This window comes from Arachis stenosperma, chromosome 5, assembly GCF_014773155.1.
Source record: "Arachis stenosperma cultivar V10309 chromosome 5, arast.V10309.gnm1.PFL2, whole genome shotgun sequence".
Taxonomy (NCBI): domain Eukaryota; kingdom Viridiplantae; phylum Streptophyta; class Magnoliopsida; order Fabales; family Fabaceae; genus Arachis; species Arachis stenosperma.
Window position 1 is genome coordinate 69,668,786 of NC_080381.1, and position 7,468 is coordinate 69,676,253.

Sequence of the window (7,468 nt, forward strand, 5' to 3'; positions counted from 1 at the left end):
GCTTGGTGCATTTTGCATTCCAGACAGACTTTGAGAAATCAAATTGACTTGTTGAGTCAATATCTTGTTCTGAGCCAAAATGGCATTCAGAGTATCAATCTCAAGAACTCCTTTCTTCTGACTTGTCCCATTGTTCACAGGATTTCTTTCAGAAGTGTACATGAATTGGTTATTTGCAACCATTTCAATGATCTCCTGAGCCTCTGCAGGCGTCTTCTTCAGATGAAGAGATCCTCCAGCAGAGCTATCCAAAGACATCTTGGATAGTTCAGAGAGACCATCATAGAAAATACCTATGATGCTCCATTCAGAAAGCATGTCTGAGGGACACTTTCTGATTAATTGTTTGTATCTTTCCCAAGCTTCATAGAGGGATTCTCCATCCTTCTGTCTGAAGGTTTGGACTTCCACTCTAAGCTTACTCCATTTTTGAGGTGGAAAGAACTTTGCCAAGAAGGCATTGACTAGCTTTTCCCAAGAGTCCAGGCTGTCTTTAGGTTGTGAGTCCAACCATATTCTAGCTCTGTCTCTTACAGCAAAAGGGAATAGCATCAGTCTGTAGACCTCAGGGTCAACCCCATTAGTCTTGACTGTGTCACAGATTTGCAAGAATTCAGCTAAAAATTGATGAGGATCTTCCATTGGAAGTCCATGGAACTTGCAATTCTGTTGCAGTAGAGAAACCAACTGAGGCTTAAGCTCAAAGTTGTTTGCTCCAATGGCAGGGATAGAGATGCTTCTCCCATAGAAGTCGGGAGTAGGTGCAGTAAAGTCACCCAGCACCTTCCTTGCATTGTTGGCATTGTTGTTATTTTCGGCTGCCATGTCTTCTTCTTCTTTGAAGATTTCTGTTAGGTCCTCTACAGAGAGTTGTGCCTTAGCTTCTCTTAGCTTTCGCTTCAAGGTCCTTTCAGGTTCAGGGTCAGCTTCAACAAGAATGCCTTTGTCTTTGTTCCTGCTCATATGAAAGAGAAGAAAACAAGAAAATATGGAATCCTCTATGTCACAGTATAGAGATTCCTTGAGGTGTCAGAGGTAAAGAAAAACAAAAGAAGGAGGTAGAAGAATTCGAACTTGATTAGATAGAGTTCGAATTGTGCATTAAGAAGGAGTAGTACTCCATAAATAGAAGGATGTGAGAAGGAGGGAAGAGAATTTTCGAAAATTCAATTAAAAAGATTTTGAAAACATTTTGAAAAATTGATTGATAATTTTCGAAAATTCAAAGTGGAAAAGAAATCAAGTGATTTTTGAAAAAGATTTTGAAATTAGAAGTTAAAAAGATTTGATTGAAAACTTATTTTGAAAAAGATGTGATTAAAAAGATATGATTGAAAAGATTTGATTTGAAAACAATTTTAAAAGATATGTTTTGGAAACAATTTTAAAAAGATTTGATTTTAAAAATTAATGACTTGCCTAACAAGAAAATATATGATTCAAACATTAAACCTTTCTCAACAGAAAAGGCAACAAACTTGAGATGTTCAATCAAATCATTAATTGTTAGTAAGTATCTTTGAAAAAGGAAAGAAATTGATTTTGAAAGCATTTGATTGAAAAGATATGATTTGAAAAAGATTTGATTTTGAAAAACTTTGAAAACTTGAAAAAAATTGATTTTGAAAACAAAATCTTCCCCCTTTGCCATCCTAGCGTTAAACGCCCAGAATGGTATCCATTCTGGCGTTTAACGCCCAAAATGCACCCTTTTTGGGCGTTAAACGCCCAACCAGGTACCCTGGCTGGCGTTTAAACGCCAGTCTGTCCTTCTTCACTGGGCGTTTTGAACGCCCAGCTTTTTCTGTATAATTCCTCTGCAGTATGTTCTGAATCTTCAATTCTTTGTATTATTGACTTGAAAAGACACAAATTAAAAATATTTTTTGGATTTTTAATAATCAAAATGCAACAAGAATCAAATAACAATGCATGCAAGACACCAAACTTAGCAGTTTGTATACTACTGACACTATATGAGACACATAAACACTCAAGTCAAAAGAATTCAAAGATCAGAGTAAGAAATCATCAAGAATTACTTGAAGATCCTTTGAGACACATGAATGAATGTATGCAATTGACACCAAACTTAAGATGAGACACTAGACTCAAGCAAGAAACATCAAATATTTTTGGTTTTTATGATTTTGTGAATTTTTTTGTGATTTTCGAAAATTAAGTGGAAAAAGATATCAAAATTCTTAATGAGAATTCCAGGAATCAGTGCAATGCTAGTCTAAGACTCCGGTCCAGGAATTAGACATGGCTTCACAGCCAGCCAAGCTTTCAAAGAAAGCTTCGGTCCAAAACACTAGACATGGCCAAAGGCCAGCCAAGCCTTAGCAGATCACTGCTCCAAAAGCAAGATTGATAAAAAAATCAACAAGCTTCTGTGATGATAAGTTGAAACCTCGGTCCAATGAGATTAGACATGGCTTCTCAGCCAGCCAGATTTCAACAAATCATCATGAAACTCTAGAATTCATCTTCAAGAATTTCGAAAAAAATAAATACCTAATCTAAGCAACAAGATGAACCGTCAGTTGTCCATACACAAACAATCCCCGGCAACGGCGCCAAAAACTTGGTGCGCGAAATTGTGATTCACTACACAACTCCACACAACTAACCAGCAAGTGCACTGGGTCGTCCAAGTAATACCTTACGCGAGTAAGGGTCGATCCCACGGAGATTGTTGGTATGAAGCAAGCTATTGTCACCTTGTAAATCTCAGTCAGGCAGACTCAAATGGGTATAGATGATGAATAAAGCATAAAGATAAAGATAGAGATACTTATGTATATCATTGGTGAGAGCTTCAGATAAGCGTATGAAGATGCCTCCCTTCCGTCTCTCTACTTTCCTACTGTCTTCATCCAATCCTTCTTACTCCTTTCCATGGCAAGCTCATGTAGGGTTTCACCGTTGTCAATGGCTACCTCCCATCCTCTCAGTGAAAATGTTCCTATGCTCTGTCACAGCATGGCTAATCAGCTGTCGGTTCTCGGTCAGGCCGGAATAAAATCCATCGATTCTTTTGCGTCTATCACTAACGCCCTGCCTGCTAGGAGTTTGAAGCACGTCACAGTCATTCAATCATTGAATCCTACTCAGAATACCACAGACAAGGTTAGACCTTCCGGATTCTCTTGAATGCCACCATCAGTTCTCGCCTATACCACGAAGATTCCGGTTAAAGAATCCAAGAGATATTCACTAGAGCCTCGTATGCTTGTAGAACAAGAGTGGTTGTCAGTCACTTTGTTCATGAGTGAGAATGATGATGAGTGTCACAGATCATCACATTCATCAAGTTGAAGAACAAGTGATATCTTGGATAAAGAACAAGCGGAATTGAATAGAAGAACAATAGTAATTGCATTAATACTCGAGGTACAGCAGAGCTCCACACCTTAATCTATGGTGTGTAGAAACTCCACCGTTGAAAATACATAAGAACAAAAGTGATCATTGGTTTCGGCCCCAGAGAGGGAACCAGAAGAACCAAGATCTGATCTAAGAACTAGATGTCCGAAGATGAAAATACAATAGTAAAAGGTCCTACTTATAAAAAACTAGTAGCCTAGGGTGTACAGAGATGAGTAAATGACATAAAAATCCACTTCCGGGCCCACTTGGTGTGTGCTTGGGCTGAGCAATGAAGCATTTTCGTGTAGAGACTCTTCTTGGAGTTAAACGCCAGCTTTTATGCCAGTTTGGGCGTTTAACTCCCAATTAGGTGCCAGTTCCGGCGTTTAACGCTGGAATTTCTTGAGGTGACTTTGAACGCCGGTTTGGGCCATCAAATCTTGGGCAAAGTATGGACTATCATATATTGCTGGAAAGCCCAGGATGTCTACTTTCCAACGCCGTTGAGAGCACGCCAATTGGGCTTCTGTAGCTCCAGAAAATCCACTTCGAGTGCAGGGAGGTCAGAATCCAACAGCATCTGCAGTCCTTTTGAGTCTCTGGATCAGATTTTTGCTCAGATCCCTCAATTTCAGCCAGAAAATACCTGAAATCACAGAAAAACACACAAACTCATAGTAAAGTCCAGAAAAGTGAATTTTAACTAAAAACTAATAAAAATATAATAAAAACTAACTAAAAGATACTAAAAACATACTAAAAATAATGCCAAAAAGCGTACAAATTATCCGCTCATCAGTACCATAATAGTCACCAATTACTTCATTAAATTGCATTGATCGAATGAGATTATGCTCTTTTTATGGTCCTTTTAGATAAGAGAAAGGGGTAGATGATGCAAGTCATCATAATTCACCTACAAACATTTTGTCTCTAGTCCTTCGTTAGAGTAAACACCGCCTTTGGTTTAGCCCATCGACCATTTTTAAGCCTCTTTAAGTTCAGACCAGGCCACCTACAAATGTCCACCAAGTCTAACATTGCCTTATCGTTATCCTGTGTTCTCTCATCGTCCATTACCGTGTGCATGATATTATCAAACACATTTTTTTTCAATGTGCAACATATCAAGACAATGACATAACCAAGTTGTCCTTTCAATAATGCAACTTTTAAAATATAATCTATTTTGTCCAATTATGCTCCCTTTCATATCTCGGAGGTCTCAACCCTACCCCGTTATCAATGATTCTTGGGATTTTATTAACATGATGCCAAACTTGCAAACCACTCAACCTCATGGGTATCTTTTCTTGTTTAGTTTTATTCTTTCTAAACGAGTTCTTGCTGCATTAAAAAGGATGAGCAATATTGAGGAACCTTCAATGACAATCAAACCACAAATTTTTACTTTCTTCGTCAGTCAAAATGTCTTTGTATCCTCCATACAAATAGGATACAATATTCTGCTCTGAGTGGATCAACCTGACAATATCCCGTATGTAAAAAAGTCGTCAATGGTCCACATTAACACAGCATGTAGTTGGAAGTTTGTCTTCATTGAAATATCATATTTTTCTACACCATGAATTGACAACTCCATCAACTCATCCACCAAGGGTTGCAAGAAGACATCTATTTTAACCTTTGGATTGCTTGGACTAGGTATAACACAAATCAGGAACATTTGTGGATCCTTTATGCACATTTCAGGAGATAGGTTATAAAAAGTCACCATAGCAAGCCAACAAGAGTACACGTTATCGAAATTAGAGTTCAATGCAAACCCTTCAGAGCACAAACTCAATCTAATATTTCTAGACTCACTCGCAAATGTAGGATGGACCCGATCAAAGTGCTTCCAAGCATCTCCATGTGACGGGTGTGTCATACAACCATCATCCCCTTGTTGTTACTATACCAGGTCATGTGAGGGGCCAAACTCATCGATGCATACAACCGTTTTAGCCTAGGGATTAGGGGCAAGTAGTGCATTCACATGTTTGGAGCTCTCTTTACCCGGGCTTTTACCAATTCGTTCTCTCTCAACTTGAAACCTTTATGCATCACAAAATCTACAAGTAGTTAGGTTTATGTCTCCATTATAATACATCATACAACTATTTAAACAACAATCAATTTTCACTGAATTTAACCCTAATTTTGAAACTAACTTCTTTGCTTTGTAGTGACTCCGGAGGATGTCAGTAGTACGACAGGTACTAATTCATTACAAAGAGTAACCCACTTATCAAAAGACTCTTGAGTATGATTTGACTCAGACTTAATACTCATTATTCTAAATAGGTAGACAACTTCGAATGAATGTATCCCTCGAATAAAGATTTCGCGACAAATTCTAACAGAAAATAAAATCTCCTTACCTCCAAGTTGGGCTCTTATTCTGCATCTTCTATATCGGTGATACCAATCGTATCAAATACCATCTCGTTGTATCTCTCTTGGTTACCCTCCCAATTTATTTCTTCCATATTTAGTTCTCTAACCACCCGATCTCTCGTTGATCAGCCCTCAGACCTATTAGAATGCAAGGATGACCACTTGATTTCCTTCTCATCCACTTTTCTATGTTTTATCTATATCCAATACTCATCCTTAAACCCATTACAGTAGAGGTGAAGTGTTATCTCTGAAGTTCCTAACTACTCAGTCAATCGACACTTATAGCACGGACACCTAGAAATCCCTTGAGACCTAAACAGTTCCATGTTGAAGACATACGCAACAAACATAAACCTGAAAAAGTATGCCCAGTATAAAACATAAATAATATAACACGTTTGAAGATAGAAAATCAACTTGAGTGCTACACGAATAACCCACGATTAAAGCGACTTTAAAAAAATTTCTAAAATAGAAGTGAAGTTAGGAAAATCTAAAAAATAATAATTAGTGCACGAATCTCCACACCTTTGTACAGCTGTACCAGCAAGTGCATTGGGTCATCCAAGTAATACCTGAGTGAGTCAGGGTCAATCCCACGAGGATTGTGATTTGAAGCAAGCTATGGTTATCTTGTAGGTCTTAGTCAGGCAGATCAGAAGGTTGTTGGAAGAGTTGTCAAATTTGCAGTAAAGGAATATTGTATATATTGAAATCAGTAAAAGGGTTATAATTGAGGATTGGAGTTGCTTAGCCTTTCTGAATTAAATCTGGCATTACTGTCTTCTTTGCTTGTGAATGATCTTTTCAATGGCAGGCTGTAATTGATTAACACCTTTATTGAGAGGTCGTCAATACTCCTCTGGATCTGAACCCCAGGTTTAGTGTGGATCCATCTCTGCTTGAGGGTGAAGTGCATACAGTCCATTCTCCTTAATGATCCTACTCAAAACGCCACAGAAAAGGTCAGATCTTCCGGATCAAAGAGTACTGCATCATAGGGTTCTAGCCTCTACCACAGGGACCCTAATCTCTCCGTAAATCGGCTGAACTGGTGTCTCGAGAAGTCCCCAACGAAGTCGTGGATTAGCCGTTTGAGATATGTATGATTCAAGCTGGCGGTGAGTGCTTTCCACTGAAGTATTCACACGAACCCAAGTAGACGTGGGTGTTTATTAGGCACGTTCGTCTTAGTATGATGAACAGAGCTGATTGTCACTGATCATCCTATTCACCATGTTGAAGTACGAATATACATCTTAGAATTAATCACACACGGATCGAAGAAAAACAGTAATACTTTTAGTGCTAAAATCCACTTCTAGGGCCCACTTGGTGAGTGTTTGGGCTGAGTTTTGATGAGATCCACGTGCTATGAGGTCTCTTGGGCATGAAACACTGGCTAGCGGGTCCTCTCTGGGTGTTTGGACGCTGGCTCTGCTCCTTGGGCGCTGGACGCCAGAAAGGGGGCAGGAAGTTGGCGTTGAACGCCAGTTTTGGGCCTTCTAATCTGAAGCAAAGTATAGACTATTACATTGCTAGAAAGCTCTGAAATTCAGCTTTCCATAGCCATTGAGAATGCTCTATTTGAATTTCTATAACCCTAGAAAATCTCTTCCGAGTGAAAGGAAGTCAGATTTGGACAGCATCTGCAGTGCTTTCTCTGTCTCTGAATCAGACTTTTGCTCCAGCT

General features: G+C 38.8%; 1 non-coding gene across 1 annotated transcript; it reads left to right on the forward strand.

Moving 5' to 3' along the window:
* The first annotated feature begins 312 nt into the window (after window positions 1-312).
* On the forward strand, window positions 313-420 carry LOC130984438 (small nucleolar RNA R71). Its single transcript, XR_009088375.1, has one exon. It is a non-coding gene; the product is annotated as a small nucleolar RNA R71 (small nucleolar RNA).
* Window positions 421-7,468: the final 7,048 nt, after the last annotated feature.